General features: G+C 45.2%; 1 pseudogene; it reads left to right on the forward strand.

Moving 5' to 3' along the window:
• The first annotated feature begins 13,603 nt into the window (after positions 1–13,603).
• LOC148686659 (uncharacterized) lies at positions 13,604–16,222 on the forward strand (annotated as a pseudogene).
• The last annotated feature ends 4,709 nt before the right edge of the window (positions 16,223–20,931 follow it).

Here is a 20,931-nt window from a genome sequence, read left to right on the forward strand (position 1 = left end):
TAACATATGGCCACCCAACCTCTGTTTAAAAACCTCCAAGAAAGGAGATTTGTGATTTATTTATTTTATTAAATTTCTATAACGCCCTTCTATAACCTGACTTTCTGTCATTGGACTATATTACCTGCAGCTGGCTCAACTGCCTGCCACTCATCTTCTGCCCCTATAAATTAGTCATATGGGGGTCTGAGCCCCATTGGACCTTGGGACTTCTTCCCTCCCTCTCTCCTATACCCTAGGTGCCAAACCAAGTATATCCAACATATGGCAAACTGCTATATACTGTGAGTCAGAACATTGGTTCATCTAGTCCAGTATTGTCTACTTTTTGCATGTAGAACAATTGCTGTACCACTGGGCTATGGCCCTTCTCCTGGACTCAGGTGATATCCAAGGATAAAGTTGTATGCACTATGGGTAGTGCTGAAAGCATCCACAGCATGGGGAACCCATATTATGCAAATCCAATGACACCTGCCTGCCTATCACCCTTTAAGTGGAACTGTTCTCCTGTGTTAGAAGCCACTATGCATTACAGATTGTAGTATTTACACGCTCCTAATAACTCAGCAGCCAGTAAATTCCCTTTATTCACCACTGTTACCTACTGAACACAGCGTTTTTAAAAGTTATTTAAGCAGGTTTATGAGAGGAATAATTGATGCTCCCATTATCATTTTCGGCGTTGATGGGAAGTGTGTCTATAATTCTGTGTAATTATACGGACTTAGCAGTGATGAAGGATGATGCCACCACTGAGCCCAGGCTTCCATAAATCCACAGAAGCAGTTCAAAAGGAAAGAGAAGAAAATATCAGTCTCAGCCAGCTAGGTTTTCAAATGAAAGGGTTGAGACGTGGGAACTGATATTCAGCGGTAGGTCTCTCAACAGTAAGACTATGAGAACATCAGAAGAGCTTTGCTGGATGCTTATGTATTCTGGGAATAGTAGTCTGTTCCCGCATGCCTCTGGGAAGCCCACAAGAAGTCCTGAGTGCCCTCAGATTTGCTCATGAGATTGGATTAAAAACAAGGAAAACAGATAAAAGGCAAATCTGGGCTCCATGCACCTGAGTGAATGCATTGAAAGAGACTGAAGATGGTGCAGAATGTGCACACAAAATGTGGGCAAAATACAGCAGGGTGGGACAGAAGAAGAGAACCAATAGGGTAGAAGAAGATGGAATTATCTCACTGCAATTGCAAGACCAAAATGGGATGCAATTAGCTGCTCGGCCCATTCCTGTGGTTAGGTATAGGTAAAGGGGCCCCTGACCATCAGGTCCAGTCGTGTCCGACTCTGGGGTTGCGGCGCTCATCTCGCTCTATAGGCCGAGGGAGCCAGCGTTTGTCTGCAGACAGCTTCCAGGTCATGTGGCCAGCATGACAAAGCTGCTTCTGGCGAACCAGAGCTGCGCACGGAAATGCTGTTTACCTTCCCGCTGGAGCGGTCCCTATTTATCTACTTGCACTTTGATGTGCTTTCGAACTGCTAGGTGGGCAGGAGCTGGGACCGAGCAACAGGAGCTCACCCCGTTGCAGGGATTCGAACCGCCGACCTTCTGATCAGCAAGCCCTAGACTCTGTGGTTTAACCCACAGCGCCACCTGGGTCCCTATTCCTGTGGTTAATTTGATTAATTTCACATAATTTATATGTACTGTATACCACTTGATTGTAAAAGAAACCTCAAAGCAGTTGACTTCTTAGCTGGGTTTGGACATGTTATGCTGGTCTTGTGAATGGCTCCAGCAAGTGCTGAGGATAATTTTGAACAGTGGGGCATTTACCAGCCTAAGCAGAACCCTGACATGTTGAAGCATTTGTGACACATTGAAGCATACAAGGATTTCCCACAAGAGCATTTCTCATTCTGTGCCATGATCGCTGTTGATGCCGTCTGCTCCAGGTCACCCAGAGAGCAATGCTCTAACAGAATTCCCAATGTATTTCTCAGAATACTTGTTAGGCTTTGATCAGATTCAGAATCAAGGCTCCCGTGACTATCTGTACAATAGAAACTCCTTCGTCCTGAAATCTTCTGAGCATGTTTGGATGAAGTCAACATTTAAGGGCTGATCTTCCTGCCAATGTTTAAGGTGGAAAACATCCCAGGAACTACAAAAAAAGAGGTACACTCTGGATCTGCTACCAGAAACCTGGAAGTCAGTGGCTACTGAAAGGAGCATGTTTGTAAAGGGAAGATTAGCCTGGCTCAGTCTATCATGCACAGAAGGACCTGCTGCAAATAACTAGACCTGTCTGTTAAAACTGAGTTCTTCCGCCAATCCTCCATGTACTCTCCCCACCCTACTGTTTGCTCAAAAATCCCCCATCATCCCAACCTAGCATTATGGTAAGCTTCAGAACACTACATTTGCTTTCATCTGCAGCTTTTCTTTTTTTAAATGTCAAGATCACAGAAGTGCCACAAGATCCCATTTTGCTTCTAACAAGCCCTAAATACCTACGAGGCATTGTTCTTTGACTGTGAGTTTGGGATTTTTCCAAAAGCAATGCACACCCATTGTGGTTACCATATGCTTACTTTAAAAAATAACCATCACATCATTCACCAAATGGAATTTCATTACACACGTGCGAACACACACACACACACACACACACACACGTATGCAGTAAAGCTTATTTTGATTTATCTTGTGCGTGTATGCTCGGCAAGTACAGTAAATGGTTCCCAAGAAAATCTGTGCCAACAGGTGTTATTCCTGAATTCTACCAGTAATAAATACTGCAAACAAGCACCAAAAGAAGCTGAGGTGCCAAACCATGAATCTCCAACCTAAGAGCAGCATGGTGAGCAGTAGGGAGGAGAATGGAAATCATGTGGGAAGATTATGGGGAGGCCGGACTGATTAACTCACACAGGAGAAAGAACATATGTGAAATCTCGTTTGATACTTATCTCAGCAGCTGGGGAAAAATCGGATGAGAGGAAAACATCTTTGTGACTGTAAGTGAAAGATCGGGACTATAATAGACTTTGAGTGATGATTTGGACTTTAGAAAAAGACGGCAGTGGGCAGCTGCGAGGAATCCCCAATTTCTTGAAGCATGGGAACCCCGAAAATTTTTAGATGATTTGGCATAACATTCGGTTTGATTGATATGTATTTGTATAATTTGAAATAATGAATGAGATATAATTGTTTTTAATTGGAAAATTAATAAAAATAGATCATAATAGAAATCATGTGGGAAGGAAATGAGAGGAAAGCTGGTTTCTTATACTGATGTTTGTTCTATTTTGCCTTTTCCAAGTTGGAGGGGTCAGTGTTACCTACCCTAGAAAAGGGGAGAGTAGACTCAGCCTACCCAGGCCTACGGATGGATAAATCTGTCAATTTCAGTTCTCCTTATTTCATAGAATCATAGAGTTGGAAGAGACCACAAGGGCCATCCAGTCCAACCCCCTGCCGAGCAGGAAACACCATCAAAGCATTCTTGACATATGGCCGTCAAGCCTCTGCTTAAATACCTCCAAAGAAGGAGACTCCACCACACTCCTTGGCAGCAAATTCCACTGCCGAACAGCTCTTACTGTCAGGAAGTTCTCCGTAATGTTGAGGTAGAATCTTCTTTCTTGAAGTTTGAGTCCATTGCTCCGTGTCCACTTCTCTGGGGCAGCAGAAAACAATACTTATCCCTTCTCCATATGACATCCTTTCATATATTTGAACATGGCTATCATATCACCCCTTAACCTTCTCTTCTCCAGGCTAAACATACCCAGCTCCCTAAGCCGTTCCTCATAAGGCATCGTTTCCAGGCCTTTGGGGATCCTAAGTTCAGTTCACCCTATTTCCACAACACTTTGCAAGGGTTCTTGGGTTTTGTTAGTTAGCTGGTTTGTTTCGGTTTCTTAAGGAAAGACAGCATAAAAATTCATGCACATTTTCATGCACCAAATACGTTTGTATGCAATTTTATCTCCTACACACAGGGCAGGTTGCAAGCTGTTTCCCCATATAAAATATACTGTTGTACATTGTTTTCACCAAAATATGATATTTGTGTGCACTTTCCTATAGAATATTAGTTGGGGAGGGACTGCAACACAAAATTCAGAGAAGTGCAATTGTTGAAGGATTAGAGGCATTTCAGCTTGTGAAGTTAGCAAACTTCTTCTCAATCCCTACCAGGGCTTGGCCTGAAACAATCCCCTGACTGCTAGGGAAGAAGGAGAAATGCAATTCAGTCCCTATGTAAACGAGAATTTATCAACTCTGCAATTTTCAAAATGACAGGAGACTCAGATGACAGGAGACTCAATTGAAATTTGCAATTGTCTGAATTTTTCTGTGTAGTTCTCCAAATAATATTTCCAAAAATGCATATACTAGGCAAAAGTTTGCATATAAATAAATATATGAGAGAACATACAATATGCAGTATATTAGGAGAACTTGCTGGCAGAAATGGTGCATTAGTCAAAACTGCATACAAGATTGTGTTTATTAGGAGAAATTTACGGTGAAATGTTAAAGTAGTTTCATGTGGATTTTAAAAAAAGGAAAGAAAAAAAGAAAACCAAATTGTTGCAGAAATGTAGAGAATTGAGTTTAAGATAGAGAAACTGAGAGAACCAGAATTAACAGATGATTCTATCCCCCACTGACTAGATTAGGTAGACCCAAACTGGGCCAGGTTCCAGGTTCTTTTGTTGCTATAAAAGGCCTTAGGCAGGGCCAGCCCATCCATGAGGCAAAGTGAGGTGGTTGCCACTGGCAGCAGGATCCACAAGGACAGCAAATCCAGACTCCAAGTAATGAACTGTCTGCTGCTGCCACCATGGACCGTAGCAGCGACAGCTGCAGTGTGCCGGATCTGTTGCCTCCTTAGCAGCCCTCCATCAATTACTGCCTCTATAGTGACCTCTTGGTGAATAGAGGTGCTACAGGTCTCGTTTCAACCTTGTTCTGAAGTAGATCTTTATTCCCTCCCTTGTTTCTGTTGTAGATCTTCACTCACCCCTTCTTCCCTGGCTGGGAGTTGCTGGCAATTTGTGATTCACCTCAGGTGCTAAAATGTCTTAGGATAGCCTTAGCCTTGGGCTCTGGATAACTTGACGATCTCCTGAATCTTTATGACCCAGTTTGACCACTGAAATCATCTACCTATTGTCCTGCACATTACAGATGCCTGACTGTCCTCAACCAGAAGTTAAATTGCCGGCCCCATGCTGTGGAACGGAGATTAGGCAAGCATCCTCATTTTTGACTTGCAGGTGCCATTTAAATAAATTAGGTAATCACTTCAGTTGTTATAGGTTGTACCCAACTACATTCTACTCAGAGTAGACCCATTCAAATTAATGTACCCAAATGAGTCGTGCTCATTAATTTCAGTGAATAGGACTACAATGCGCACAAGTGTATTTGTATGGTTTCTGCAGGCATTTTATGACTTATTGTTGTAATAACTTATTATGACTTATTGTTATTTATGTTTTATGACGCAATAGTATAGTAATATTTTTTTAATAAATAAGTTAAGTAAATAAATAAACCACAGTAGATACATCCTTACTGCAGCACCCAATTCAGTCACCTTTCTCATGGTAAAGAACTACCTCACATACTCCAGCATCCTTTCATCTCTCTTTGGAGAGTCCTGTATCACATCCCCAACTAAGGTCTCTAGCCTTCTTGTTAATAAATAATGTTAATCATCAATAAGGTAGAGAGGGGGGGAGTCTCAGCCATTGCCCACCGACAATGCAATTTTATACCTCACCAATCCTTGAAAAAATAAAACCCATAATTGCCCTTTCCTCCAGTTATGCAGTGGAGGTTTCTCCAAGGTTAATGTGACTAAATCGGTTGTTAATTCTAAAGGATCTTATTCAGTTGCTGTGGATGTAGAGCATTTGTTCCCCATTTCAAAGACTTGAACTGGAATATCCGTCTTTTCCCCACTGAAAGCTGTTCATTTCTGTGGAATTTCTGGACTCTAAACAAATAGTGGCTGACCTTGGCAAGCTTCATGGGTAAGTGGCACACAACACATTAGCACCATTAAAATGTCACACCCCATGCAATTATATATATATATATATTATCATTTGTTCCCCACCCCCACCCCTTTAAAAGCCTGTTTAAAATGAAATTGTGGCTATTTGTGGATTATTTTGTTTGAAGGGGCCAGAATAAATATGACTTCTGGGGAGGAACAAAAGAAAGAACATTAGGGTCTGATCCAATATCTTTATGAGTATTTATTGGTTCCTTAAAACCAGGAGTCACCAACCTAAGGCCCTTGGGCCACAGGACGGGGGTCGTTTAACTGTCCCACAAGCTGCCCCTGAACCAAGCTGCCCGCTCAGCGAGTCACCACCCACTGTGCTAAACCGGCGCAGTGCGGCATGGGGACTAGCTTCTGCGGCACTGGAAATCACGTCTGCGCATGCACAGATGCCAGAAATCGCATCTGCGCAGATGCAGATGCCAGAAATCATGTCTGCGCAGATGCAGACGCTGGAAATCGCAGGCGGGCGCGCTCACGCACGTACGTGCGCAATCCGGCCTACAAAGGGATCTCGGCTGGAGTGAACAAGCGCAGGCGAGGTAAACCTTGCCAACCCCTGCTTAAGATTTTATATCGGTATTTCCCCGTTCCTGCTTCCAGTTAGAGATATTTCTTTAGAGTCAGCTGAACGGAATACATTGTGAAATGTAGTAAATGATTTGTGATCCAATATCCACTTACCAGGGTGTAAGTCCCAATGATCTCAGAGGTGTGTACTTCTTAGTAGAAATGTATAGGTTTGCACTGTTGTTGTTGTTGTTGTTGTTGTATCTGGTTGCCCGTACTTCACCCTAAGGCTCCAGGGCTAAAAACACACCATTAATATTTAAATGCAATATTCAAAACAATGTAAAACAACTTAACATTATGAAAATAATGTGTCCTCAAAGTGTTCATCTCAGATGTCAAAAGCATCAGCATTTGCCACAAGTTGTATAATGAAGGTGGCAGATGCAACTGTGGGAAGGGAGTTTCACAACTTAAGGTAGCATCTCAGATGGGTTGAATCTGTAGTCCTTAAGATGTTATTGGATTCCAGCACACATCAGACTGAGCCAGCATGTCCAATGCTCAGAACAACTAGATGACACCATATCAGCTATTCTTGCTGTAGAGCAAGGAAATTTAATGCACAGATGTGGGGAATCAAACTTAGATTGGAAAGAATTTGGCCAATACTTTGGCCACCTCATGAGAAGAGAAGACTCCCTGGAAAAGACCATGATGTTGGGAAAGATTGAGGGCACTAGGAGAAGGGGACGAGAGAGGACGAGATGGTTGGAAAATGTTCTCGAAGCTACGAACATGAGTTTGACCAAACTGCAGGAGGCAGTGCAAGACAGGAGTGCCTGGCGTGCTCTGGTCCATGGGGTCACGAAGAGTCGGACATGACTAAACGACTAAACAACAACAACAATTGACAGATTTGCTCATTGCTAGTAAAGGGTCACTTTATTAATCCACCAATGATCTGCAGCAAGGCAGAGAGAATAGAATATTTGGATAATGGGGATTCCACCAAGCTGCAGAGGTCTTTGGAGATAGCACTTCCTTTTGCTTCCCTCTGGGTGAAGCCACACTCCTGGAGCTGGTTAGTGCCTACCATGCTTGCCCCACCTGTCTCTGCTCATCAGTGTTGAAGTAGAATGTGTGTTGTGCATTAAACTCAAAGGGCTAGTGGGACTCTTATATAGGGGAAAAGATAAGAACACAAGGTTTATTGAATATAGTTCAGAAGATCAATGAGCTCTCTTGCAAACAGGGCAATGTGGGGGGGGGGAGACTAAAAACACATTCTGTAGGGGCATAGGTATTATGGATAGGTGGTTTGGCTATTAGATGATCAGAGTATTAGATTAAGAGCAAGGAGAGGGTCTTACTCATCAGATGCATCCTGCAGCTCCAGATGGATGCAGAGTTTTTGTTCCTCAGCTTGCCCCAAGGATTCTGTCTTCTGTCCAGGCTCTTGTCTATCCAGCTATCAATGAATCACTTGTTCAAGCATCCTTGAGCAGGTGGATTCTCCATATTATATCACCAGCACATGGAAACCTTCTACCACAGTATTAAAAGGGGCATGTGGCCTTTGAACTCTGTGGTCTGGCTGAGTGGACCATTGCTTTGATCTCCACTGTAGATGTGACCCAGAAGCTGACTGCATGGAAATGGGTTTGCTGCTGCTGCAGCTGCACCATGGGTTAACATATAAATTGGGCCTCAGAGGGACACAATTCTTAGCCTTATGACACTCTGGAGTTCTCCACTCATGAGTAGCTACATTGGCTGCAAATAGATTCTTTAATTTTCAATCTTCCCCCTTCCTAGGGGATCTACTCACCTCATTTAAGGAACATTTTACTGAAAGCTCAACCAGCAGGGATCAAAACATCTTCCTTTTTAATTGCATTAGAATGGTGTAGTGAAAAAAAGAGTAAATATTTATTTAGAGAACTTGGGTAATACAGACAAAGCCTGCAGAGAAAACATTGAGGGCATTTACCTTCCCATGGGGCATGGCACACACAAAACTGTCAATGAACACCACACCACCACTTCCTCACCACTCTGCCACCTGCTTTCTCCCCACTCCGGCAAATGCATCATTGCAGAACCAGGGACACACATAGATGAACTGAGAGGTAACTGGATAGATGTGATGCCTCCCATAATGTATAAGCTGGACTGCCTCTCTGCTAGGTTGCTGAGGTCAGTCATGCTGTTTATGATGTATTTAGAGAAGGTGGCTGGGCATCAAACCAGTCCAAGAGGGTGGTAACTTTTAATAGCTTCAGGCGTAACAGTCTGCGAAGGGGGGGGGATTTCCACTTCCAGCATTCACCTCCTCAAGCAACCTTCACCCTCTAGGATTGGGGTGGGGAACTAAGGACCCAGAAGTCAAATGCAGGACTCACCTGGTGCCATGCTCCATTTCCCTAGGCCACCAGCCCTGCTTTGCACCTGCCCTGACTGTTCTGCCTGGCTGGACTCTGACAATGCCTCTTGTTTGCACACATTACTTGGCTGGAGAACTGCAACACAAAATTTGCAGAAGTGCAAAATTTCAAAGGATGGGTGTATTTTGGTGCAGATTAGGTAGGTTTGCCTATAATATGTGAATGGGATTAACTCTTTCCCCCGTCCCCGTCCCCTCCCCACACACAAGGGAAAGAGCCTGTACCTGACAGGCTTAACTAACTCGCTTGTCCTCCCTGCCTGTTTTCCAAAGGGTGTTATTTCACTGCTCTTCCTCAGATAATGTAAGCGAATCATTCAATTGAGCATAAAATAGAAATTTGGTGTCTTATCTGCCTGGGAACCAGCGTCACTATTTTCTTCCTGCAAAATACATTTTTCACTATCTTATCTTCTAATAAACAAACCCAGCTCTGCAGGCTAGAGGAGGCAGAGGGAGAGCTCTGAAGATATTTAAGAGACATGTTTCCTTCATGCCTACTTCGCTGCCCCCCTATACCCAACCGTTTCTCCTTAAAATCCTCCGTTTTGAAAGGCACCTGCTCCCCACCCTTTAAAGGATCCAATTTGTATTCATGTTCCTTTTGTAGAGGTGTATCTATTTTTCATAAGCCTCACATTTTGAGGCAGTGTGACTGGCTCTACTTCATTCTCTGTGTTTCCCTTTTGGGGAAGCCTGTTTCTAAACCCTGCCCCTGGTGCCCGACTCATTCCATACTATATCCCTTTCCCCCCGCCCCTTTTTTTTGTGGGTAAAAGGTAAGTGAGAAAGCAAGGAGGCCCACCCCATCAGCCCTGCCAATATGCCATGCGTGGTGCTTCTCCTCACGGAAGCAGATTGTGTCATAGAAAGGTCAGCTATGAATTTTTTAACTTTTCTCTCTCACTTAGGCTGACATCAAAAGCACGAGCCACAGCATAAAATCAGAGGCATAGAGAATGAGAATGAGAATATGCAACATGGAGGAAGTCCATTCAGGGGGGGCAGGATTTCATCTTGTAGGGGAAATGTATCACCTCTTGGGTCAAAGAAGACAAAGGTGGAGATGAAGATGGCAACACAGCTAATGAGCTAAGTGCAAGGTGTTCTGGTGTGTGAGGCCTGACACAGCTTGGGAGCAGGATGGCTAAAAGGCAATCTCTTAAATGTCCAGCTGATTACTGTGCTCTTCAGGAGAGTGCCTCCTGCAGGTGCCATCTCATCAGGAGGTCTGCTCTGTGCAATTTGGGAATGGAGCCTTTAGCATGGTGGCACCTCCATTTCGAACTCCCTCCCGTTACATATCAGACGCTGTCTCTAGCATCTGTTGAAGAACCTCCTTTCCCAATTTTCCTCTTACGTGGAGGTTTACTCCCTCAGTCTGTGTTTGTACTGAAATTGCAATTGTTTATACATATGAAGTTGATTTTAATGGGTTTTATGCATGGAATTGTTTTTAATCCTTAGTATTGATCAAGTTGTACTTATTGCTATCTTATTTTTCAGTTAATATTTCATTGGAAATTGTACAATAGATTAATGTGAAAAAGAATAAAAGAGGAGAAATTAAAGAAGAACTTATTTTTAACCGTGAAATCGCTTCAAGGTATTTCATGGGAAATGGTTTGCAAATAGAATCAAAATGAATTAATGAGCACAGAGGAGGAAATTGGGGGGGTGGGGGGGGAGGCAGGGTTAGCCAGAAGGAAATGGTAGGGGGATGCCAGGTTTTCTTTATTTATTTAAAACACGTGCGTCCACTTTTTAAACTTGAAGTGGCTGACAAACCACAAAAACCAGAAATAAAAGTACAGTCTGACAAAATTGTGCATGGTGTGGAGAAAATGGATAAGGAGGAGAGAGATTCTTGTTGTTTCCATCACCTCCCTCTCTCGTAACTCTAGAAGCCCAATAGAAAAATGAGAAACTGAGAGAAACAAAACTGACAGATTCACCCAACCCTAGCCTGAAATACCGCATATCATTGATGTTTCACCTGCTCCCCCTCCCAATAACCCCATCCAACAACATTTCTTATTTCCTGCCTTTATCCCCTGGCCTCAAGAGTATCAGTGGACCCACCAGGAAGCTCTGAGTCACTGTAGGAATTCCCACATGGCTATATTTCTCCCCACCCCAAACATAATATGCCTTTCAGTCAAAGAATTACTCTCTTCTTCCACCTCTCTTCCCCTTCAACTCTATACTAGATACAACATTGTCTTACCTGGACGTAACTAAGAGACTCAATGATTGAGAGAGATTGCACATTCTATTGTAATTCAAGAAAATCTTTCATAAAAATTATTCCACACACACACCTGAAAAAAAACCCTCTAAGGATGGGGAAATCTTAGGCACAGTACTGTGCCCAGAGCTCATGAACTGCTTGCACTAATGAAATTCCCTGTCACAAAATGCACCTAGAACAATTGGAGTTTTGAACATTGCACCTGAGTCTCAAGCAATGACAACAGATCCAAGAATACCCCCAAGCTACGTATCTGCTCTTTCAGAGGGAGTGTAACCCCATCAACCCCTGGCAACCTCCCAGCCATCCAATCTAAAGAAATGGATCTAGAAATTTTTCTTCCAAGAGCACCTGGAGATAGAAGGACAAAAGTCAGAGTATAGAGTTGAGAATTGGCAGTAATGTGACCTAGAAGAAAAGCAGGAAGCAGGTGAGACAAAGCAATAACTAAGAGCAATTTTTTATGTCTGTCTGAATCCAAAACTAAGGCTATGGGAGAAACAAGACCATTTTGGGGTGTTAATGCTGTGAACCCCTTCATCGTAGGCTCAGGTTGTATATATGTGTAAATAAACCATATATCCTAAAGACACCACAGTCTCTGCTGTGCCTTATTTCTGAAAGGAAACATGAATCCTAGGTAAGCACATGGAACCCCTGGAATCTCACACAGCTTGAAGATTTGGATGTCACAACAACACATAACAATGTATGCTTTTTTTCATACTAGTCCCTTGGTATTGTGATGTTCAGGGGGAACTTCTAATCTAATGCACTTCTACAAGACTTCTACCCATTGAAACTGATGAGCAATACTAACTCAGGTGCATTCATTCCAGGTTTTATACCAAGAAGACCAATTGAAATTAATGTACCCGTCTTAGTTGTGCCCATCAATCTCAACAGGTCTACTCAGAGTAGGACTAAAGTTGGATATGACCCAAATAGAACTTAGCTGAATGGAGCCCTGTGTAAGATGCAGCATAATTTAGAAATTTCATTCATATATAAGAAAGTTACAGATAGGTAGCCGTGTTGGTCTGAGTCGAAACAAAATTAAAAAAAACCCTTCAGTAGCACCTTAAAGACCAACTAAGTTTTTATTTTGGTATGAGCTTTCGTGTGCATGCACACTTCTTCAGATACACCAGATATACATGTGTATCTGATGAAGTGTGCATGCACACGAAAGCTCATACCAAAATAAAAACTTAGTTGGTCTTTAAGGTGCTACTGAAGGAATATTTTTATATACAAGAAAGAAAGAGAATATATGCCCACATGTTTATCAATTACTCTTATAAGCATTGTGGGAGAAAGACGTATCCAGTGTCAAACTCTATCCGGATTTTTTAATCAGATGCAATGCTGCTGATCCCTGGTTTAATGAAGTAAATGAGACCTGCGGTAATATTGCCTGTGCAGTTGACATGGCTCTCTGGGAAACATTACATTTTATAATGAAAATACTGTATATAATTAGGATCTAATAGGAAGAAAATAGTAATTAGGCAGAATTAACTGAACAGAAGCAATCAAGCAAATAAAGGTTATTCTTTGGAGACGACCCTTCGGGATTCAGATCTAGTGCATTCCATAATTGTAAAGTAGTCACGGATATTAAGGGTGTGTGTTTTTTAATGTGAGGCTACTAAGCGGTTACCTATAAAATACTGGATGGGGGACTGACCTGACAAGCTCACAATTATCCCACTTTCCTTTGAATTCCTTTCCAAGAGAATGCAAATAGGGAAGATCCTAGATTTAGAACAGGGATGAGGAACTGGGTGTGTCTGGCAGGTTTCATCCTTATCTCACCCTCCCTGCTCTCGCAGGCAACCCCTAATGGGGGCATCGCATGATGTCATTATGACTTCAAAGGGACTCATTGAGCCAATCCCCTTTGAAGTCCATTTGAAGTCCATTTGCAGGTTCCAGTTTGAATTCCTGGATTTCTTTCTTTTTCTAATAATGATAGATGATAGATAGATAGATAGATAGATAGATAGATAGATAGATAGATAGATATAGATAGATATAGATAAAATAAAATAAATAATAAAAGTTTCTAATCCATAATATGCTTCTAAGGGCAGATGAGCAGATACCGCCTCCCTAACAAATCCTTTAACAAATCCCTAACAAATCCACGATGAGGACACTGATCTGGCATGTATCACTAAAACCTGGGTGGGTGGACAGGGTGGAGTTGGTACTCACCCACCTGTGCCCACCTGGGTACTCAGTGCAGCACCACGCCAGACTCGATGGTTGGGGGAGGGGGAGTTGCTGTGGTCTGTAGAGATTCTCCCTCTATCTCCAGGCTTTCTGTCCAGTTTGGGAGGGTCTAGAATGTGTGTATTCCTGGCATTGCGCAATCAGGACAGATTAGGGATTCTGCTGTTTTACTGCCTGCCACGCTGCCCAGCAGTCTCCCTGACAGAGCTGAGTTGGTCTCAGAGGCAGTGTTGAGGACTCCCAAACTGCTGGGTCTGGAGAGACTTCAACTTCCATGCCGAGGCAGCTGGCTCTGGGGTGGCTTAGGACTTCATGGCCACCATGACAACCATGGGGCTGTCCCAACATGTAACCAGCCCAACACAAATGGCAGGCCACACTCTGGACCTTGTTTTCTCAACTGGGCAGGAAGAGGGTGATTTGAAGGTGGGGGACATTGACATCAGTCGCTTGCCATGGTCAGATCACTTCCTGTTGAGATTTAGGATGACAGCACCTTTCCTCCTCCGCAGAGGCAGGGGACCTATTAGGAAGGTCCACCCTCAAAGGCTGATGGATCCCGTGAGATTCCAAATAGCTCTGGGTGGTTTTCCAGCTGATATGACTGGTGCTCCAGCTGATGTGACTGGCACCCTCTCCCACCTTGTGGAGCCTGGTTAGTCCCCTGGTATACTCCAGAGCTTAGGGCAAGGAAACAAGCTGGGAGCTTGAACTCAAGCAGAGGAAAGATCCGAAAGAATGCAACCAGACACTGGTAAGGGCTCATCATCAAGCCTACCTAGTGGCAGTGAAGGCAACAAAGAAGGCATACTTTGCTGCCTCCATTGCATCTTCATTATGTCATCCGGCAGAGCTTTTCTGGATTGTACAGGGCCTTTTACAGGCTGGCCCCAAGGAGGTGATAGAACCAATGGTAGCTCGCTGTGACTTGTTTGCAAAGCATTTTGAAGATAAAATTGCTTGCATCCACCAAAATCTTGACTCTGCTGTTATAGTGGATGAATCTCATGGGGTGTCCAAATGCTCCGGAGTTGAGTTACTACCCTTCCCACCTGCTGTATGGCTTGAAAATGCTCACAAAATGTTCCAGGAAGTGGCTGGAACTATATGTCTTTACGTACAGAAAAAAACGTATTATTATTATTATTATTATTATTATTATTATTATTATTATTATTGAATTTATATACCGCCCTGTACCCGGGGGTGTCAGGGCAGTTCACAGAATAAAAACAAGATATAAAACCACAAAATACATAATAAGAATAAAAACACCACATATTAAAAGGGCATAGGATGTAAATCAGATCAACCAAATGCCTTGTTAAAAAGGAACTTTCTCGTGTTGCCAGTACTTTGAATTGGGCCAAGAAACTTATTGGTAGCTAGTGCAGTTGGACCAGGATCAGTGTAATGTGTTCTTGTAACAGTGCCTCAATCTTAACTGAATTGAGTTTCAGTTTGTTGGCTCTCATCCAGTCCATTATTGAGGCAAGACACTGTTCCAGCACTTCCACTGCCTCACCTGCGGATGTAAAGGAGAAGTGGAGCTGAGTGTCATCAGCTTCAACCCCCAGGTTCTATCCTTAGGTAGGGCTGGGAGAGATTGCTGTCCTAAATTCTGAAGATCCACTGAAGTTCCAGCAATACTTAAGCCATATTGTCAGATGGTCTGACAATGTCAGTATAAGGTATTGCAGGGGGTTGGACTAGATGATCCTTCGAGTCTCTGCCAACTCTACAATTATATTATTTTATGAAGGCAGCTTGGAAAGTGTAAAGTGACATGGGGGGAAGACAGTAGCCCTCAGACCACCTCACAAAGCAGACAAATATGTGTCTGTGTGCATATATCATGCCAAATTTCACTGAAAGGCTCAATCTGCTCTTTAGTTTAGAACGGCTTAGGGAACTGGGTATGTTTAGCCTGGAGAAGAGAAGGTGAAGGGGTGATATGATAGCCATGTTCAAATATATAAAAGGATGTCATATAGAGGAGGGTGAAAGGTTGTTTTCTGCTGCTCCAGAGAAGCGGACACGGAGCAATGGATTCAAACTACCAGAAAGAAGTTTCCACCTAAACATTAGGAAGAACTTCCTGACAGTAAGAGCTGTTCGACAGTGGAATTTGCTGCCAAGAAGTGTGGTGGAGTCTCCTTCTTTGGAGGTCTTTAAGCAGAGGCTTGACAGGCATATGTCAAGAATGCTTTGATGGTGTTTCCTGCTTGGCAGGGGGTTGGACTGGATGGCTCTTGTGGTCTCTTCCAACTCTATGATTCTATTATTCTAGTATCTAAAGGTAAAGGTAAAGGGACCCCTGACCATTAGGTCCAGTCGTGACCGACTCTGGGGTTGCGCGCTCATCTCACATTATTGGCCGAGGGAGCCGGCGTATAGCTTCCAGGTCATGTGGCCAGCATGACAAAGCCACTTCTGGCAAACCAGAGCAGCACATGGAAACGCCATTTACCTTCCCGCTGTAGCGGTTCCTATTTATCTACTTGCATTTTGACGTGCTTTCGAACTGCTAGGTTGGCAGAAGCTGGGACCAAGCAACAGGGGCTCACCCCGTCACAGGGATTCGAACCGCCAACCTTCTGATCAGCAAGCCCTAGGCTCAGTGGTTTAACCACAGCGCCACCTGGGTCCCTATTCTAGTATCTAGTTCATGTCAATTCAAAAATGATTGTGTTTGTGAGTGTTGTTTTTTAATACCCACAGGATAAGGGTTGAATATTTCAAGTAGCTCTCGACTTAGTTGACATTTCCTCAGTTGTGCAAATAAACTTTTCCCAACATACTCTCCCCCTTGGCAGCTGAGATATCTTGTAATATTATGCTATCTGGGTGATATTTTCATCTTTGTTGCCACAGCCATGCACGCGGGACAGATGCAACTTTTGAAAAATGCATCCTTGGTAATTTCTAGGGTTAGGAATGGATGGCCTCAGAATAATGGGATTTACTCAGACTTGATGAGAACTCTTAAATAATATAAAGCAGATTAAACCAGAGCAAAAAAATAACACTTCTCTCACTGTGGAACATGTATATAGCATCTATGATGGGCTACATACTGTGCAACGCTCAAAACGATGGCTGACAATTAAAGGTGCCTCTGAAGTTCTGTTGGAATTGTGGGTTTTCTGATGACTTCACTTTCTTTGAGGTGTTGTTGTTGTTTAGTCGTTTAGTCGTGTCCGACTCTTCGTGACCCCATGGACCAGAGCACGCCAGGCACTCCTGTCTTCCACTGCCTCCCGCAGTTTGGTCAGACTCATGTTGGTAGCTTCGAGAACACTGTCCAACCATCTCGTCCTCTGTCGCCCCCTTCTCCTAGTGCCCTCAATCTTTCCCAACATCAGGGTCTTTTCCAGGGAGTCTTCTCTTCTCATGAGATGGCCAAAGTATTGGCGCCTCAGTTTCACGATCTGTCCTTCCAGTGAGCACTCAGGGCTGATTTCCTTCAGAATGGATAGGTTTGATCTTCTTGCAGTCCATGGGACTCTCAAGAGTCTCCTCCAGCACCATAATTGAAAAGCATCAATTCTTCGGCAATCAGCCTTCTTTATGGTCCAGCTCTCACTTCCATACATCACTACTGGGAAAACCATAGCTTTAACTATACGGACCTTTGTCGGCAAGGTGATGTCTCTGCTTTTTAAGATGCTGTCTTTGAGGTAGCAACAGTCAGTCAAATATTTGTTATTTATAACCAATTGGTAGAGTCAGCAGAGCTGGAGTTGATGGTGGTGGGGAAACACACAGTCTTGTCACCAAGAGCAAAGTAGGCTCAGGCTCAGGGCCTTCTTGGTAGTGGCACCCTCCCAGTGGAACGCCCTTCCAACAGGTATCCTATTTTTAAAAGACATCTGAAGGCTGCCCTCTTTAGGGAAGTTTTTTATATTTAACTAGTATCTTGAAGCCCGTTAAATTAACGGATGCTAGAACATGCAATTCCCCCGCCCATTCCCCCCTCTCTCCCCCTCCCTTCTTTTCTCCACCCACACGTGCCGGGACTCTCCTGGGCTGCAACCGGCGCTGCTCCTCTGTCGCTGCTCTGCCTCCTCCTCCTCCGCTGCTGCGGTCCATGCCTAGGCAGGGGAGGGGGGAAGGTAGGGGCGGCCAGGGCCCTCTTTCCTTCCTGCCCTCCCCCTGGGCTCGAGCCTGCTTTTGCGAAGGGTTGGTGCGGAAGAATGAGCAGCATCCCTCCGCTGCCACCGGCTTCTTGCTGAACGCAGCGGAGGCATGGGGTAGCAGAGGAGATGCTTCACGGAGCAGGGAAAGAGGGGCGGGCAGCGGGCGGCTGCCACCCGCCCCTCCTTCCCTGCTCCCTGTTAAACATCTCCTCCGCCCCGGGCTGCTCTTCCTCCCCCCCATGCGCTGTCCCCGCTTCTGTCTGCCTCTGACCCTGCACCGCGAGGGAAACGGTAGGCAGAGGGGTGGGGGGGGAGAGAGAGAGTGTGTGCTGGTCGTCGGGGGGGGAGCGTAGGAGAGAAAAAAAGGGGGAAAGCAGCCTCCTTCTCCTCGCCTTTCCCAACCCACCCAGAGCTGAGCCCGCCACACGCCGGGTGGGGGGAGGGGTTGGGATGCGGCAATGGGGTGGGGGTGGGGAACGGCGGCTGCGGGGACACGAACGCCCCAGCGGCGGCGGGGGGGGAGCGCGCTCGCGTCTCAATCCCTCGCGTCTCAATCCCTCACGCGCCATTAATCGGGAGGCGAGGCGCGGAATGGCAGTTTGGAGGGGAAGCTGTTGAGGGAGAAAGAACCACATTCCGCCCCCCCCGGCTCTGTGTGCGTCCAGTCTCTGCGTCCAATCCCTGTGTCCGTAGGGCACATGCTCAGTAGCGCGGAAAACGGGACACACGGAATCTGGATGCAGAGACACAGGGACTTTATTATATAGGACTAGTGTATTTCAGCCCGTTCAATAAACGGGCGCTAGCCGGGCGGGAACAGAGCGGAAGCCCTGAGGAGAAGGAAGAGGCCTCTGCCGCCGGCTCCCGCAGCGCGGCTGCTGGCAACAACGGAGAGCGCTGCAGCGCCGGCGGCCCCGCCAGGAAGCCCGGGGCGGAAGCAGCCGTACTCTCTCCCAGCTCCTGCCGAGCTCCCAAGGAGCGCGGCAGCGTCGGCGGTGCACCTGGGGGATGGAGGGAGGGCGAGGGCAGGTGTCCAGGAGCGCGGCCGCTGGCAGCAACAGAGAGCGCCGCAGCGCCGCCGGTCCCGCCAGCAAGTCCGGGGCGGAAGCAGCCGCGCTCCCTTCCAGCTCCTGCTGGGAGGGAGCACGGCTGCTTCCGCCCCGGGCTTGCTGGCGGGGCCGACGGCGCTGCGGCGCTCTCTGATGTTGCCAGCGGCCGCGCTCCATTGTACGCTTGTCCCGCAGCCGCCAGGCATGCCATCGCCGCCGCCGCGATCCTTAGCGATCCTTGGTGGGGGAAGCATGCAGTCGGTGGGAGGTGGAAGAAGAAGAGGACGACGACGGGGGAAGTATGGAGGATGGGTGGAGGGAGGGAGGACTGCAGTCCCCGAGGCTCCGTTCGCAACCAGGCCCTTTTGTAGGATGCAGACGTCCCTGTCCACACGCTTCCGCGGCTTTCAGCGCTCTCTCTGCCCTCTCATGAAAGGTAGCCCTGAGGGCTGGGAAGGGAGGGAGAAGCTCGAGCGGATCCGGCTGCCGCCTGCACCTGAGCCGGGTGGCAATGCGAGAGGAGAGTGTGAGGGCGAGCGGCGGTTGGCAGAGGGGGGGGGAGAGCGCGTGTGTGTGTGCGTCCTGTCTCTCCGTCCAATCCCTGTGTCTCTGGGGTACATGCGCAGTACCCCAGGGACACACGGGACAACTGGACGCAGGGACAACATGGACTTTATATATATAGATGCTGTATTGTTTTAATATTCGATTGGGAGCCGCCCAGAGTGGCTGGGGAGACGCAGCCAGATGGGCAGGGTACAAATAAATTATTATTGCTCTTATTATTATTATTATTACACTCACCGTGGCATTCACTTTTGAACATGCAGTGGTCTTGGACAGCAAGAGAGTCCCACTTAATCTTCAAACAATAAAATGATCTTCCTCACTCTCAAGTAAGAGTCACTGGAATGGGAGTATGACATCTGGTTGAGTTCCAAAGGGGCCAAGGAGGAAGAGCTGAGAGCAAATATCACTTTCTGGGCTGATTGTATGTAAGAAGGCAGAGAGGTGGGGATTCACTGGATGGGGCAGACTCAGGGACCACCCATCACTGAAATTAGCATTTAACTCTTCAGAAATGTGAATTGTCAAATCTTAACATTATTATTTCTCCTCAATTGGCTTTTTAAAAATTAGGTATTGGCCATCATCACTGTTTTGGTCAAGAGAGTAGCCTGTTACTTTCTCTCTGCTGGTGCATACAAAGCTACCATATAGGTAGATGGGTGTTGCATCTACATATTAACAATCTACTATCAGGAGAAAGCTCAGGAATTAAATGGAAAGATAAAAGTTCTGGATTAAAAATGGGACATCCTTCTATAAACATACAAGATCTGCAGTAGTGACTAAAATTACGTATATTTAACTCCATCCCACTCCCTAACCTCCTTTCAGGTTGACCATCCTCATGAGTTGATTTGTGGTGGTGGGCCACATACCAGTGGGGGGTATGGAGTCCAAAGGGAGCAAAACAGGATCCAGAATGTGAGTAAACACCCAATTTTCTCTCTCTGAACAACTTCCTTCACTTTTTCTGCCACCCCACCCACAATTCTAGGAACATTGGAAGGTCAAACCATTGATCCATCTAGCTCAGTATTGCCTACACTGACCAGCAGTGACTCTCCAAGGTTTCAGGTGAGGGAACATTCCTAAGGGCTGCATGAACTAAAGTTGTCCAAGCCTGGTGTAGGCAGTTGAATAATACTCACAGCCTTCCCACACTTTACTGGGGAATTCGGGAAATTTTGCTTCAGTTCTCCTCTCCTCTCTGTGCTTCCAACAATACCCACATGCCTTCATTTTAAAAACACTGCCAAAAAGGGTGGTGGTTGTATTCCACATTTTGAGAGTTGTCCACCACAAAGCAACTTCCCATCTCTAATAGAAACTAAACTCCCCTTGACAGTAACATGTTTATGGTTTTTTTTAATGCAAAATTCAGTATACCTTTACCTTTACCTTCAGTATACCTAAATGGTAAAGAAGTGTGAAAATGTGCAAAAATATAATATAAGAAATAATATGGATCATAAAACCAGTATTAAGACATTTAAAAAAAACCCAACAAGAATTAAAACTGCAAAAATCAAACAAACTTAATTTGGGAAGGCTTGGGAGAAAAGTTTTCAAGAAATGGCACTGAAAACATAACAACATTAGAGCTTGCTATACTTCTAGAGAAAATAGGATTTCAGAGAACTGGTGCTGCAATGCTAAAAGCAGGTGCCAAGTCACAATGTGCTTT

Source organism: Zootoca vivipara, chromosome Z2 (assembly GCF_965207765.1).
Source record: "Zootoca vivipara chromosome Z2, rZooViv2.hap1.1, whole genome shotgun sequence".
NCBI lineage: Eukaryota > Metazoa > Chordata > Lepidosauria > Squamata > Lacertidae > Zootoca > Zootoca vivipara.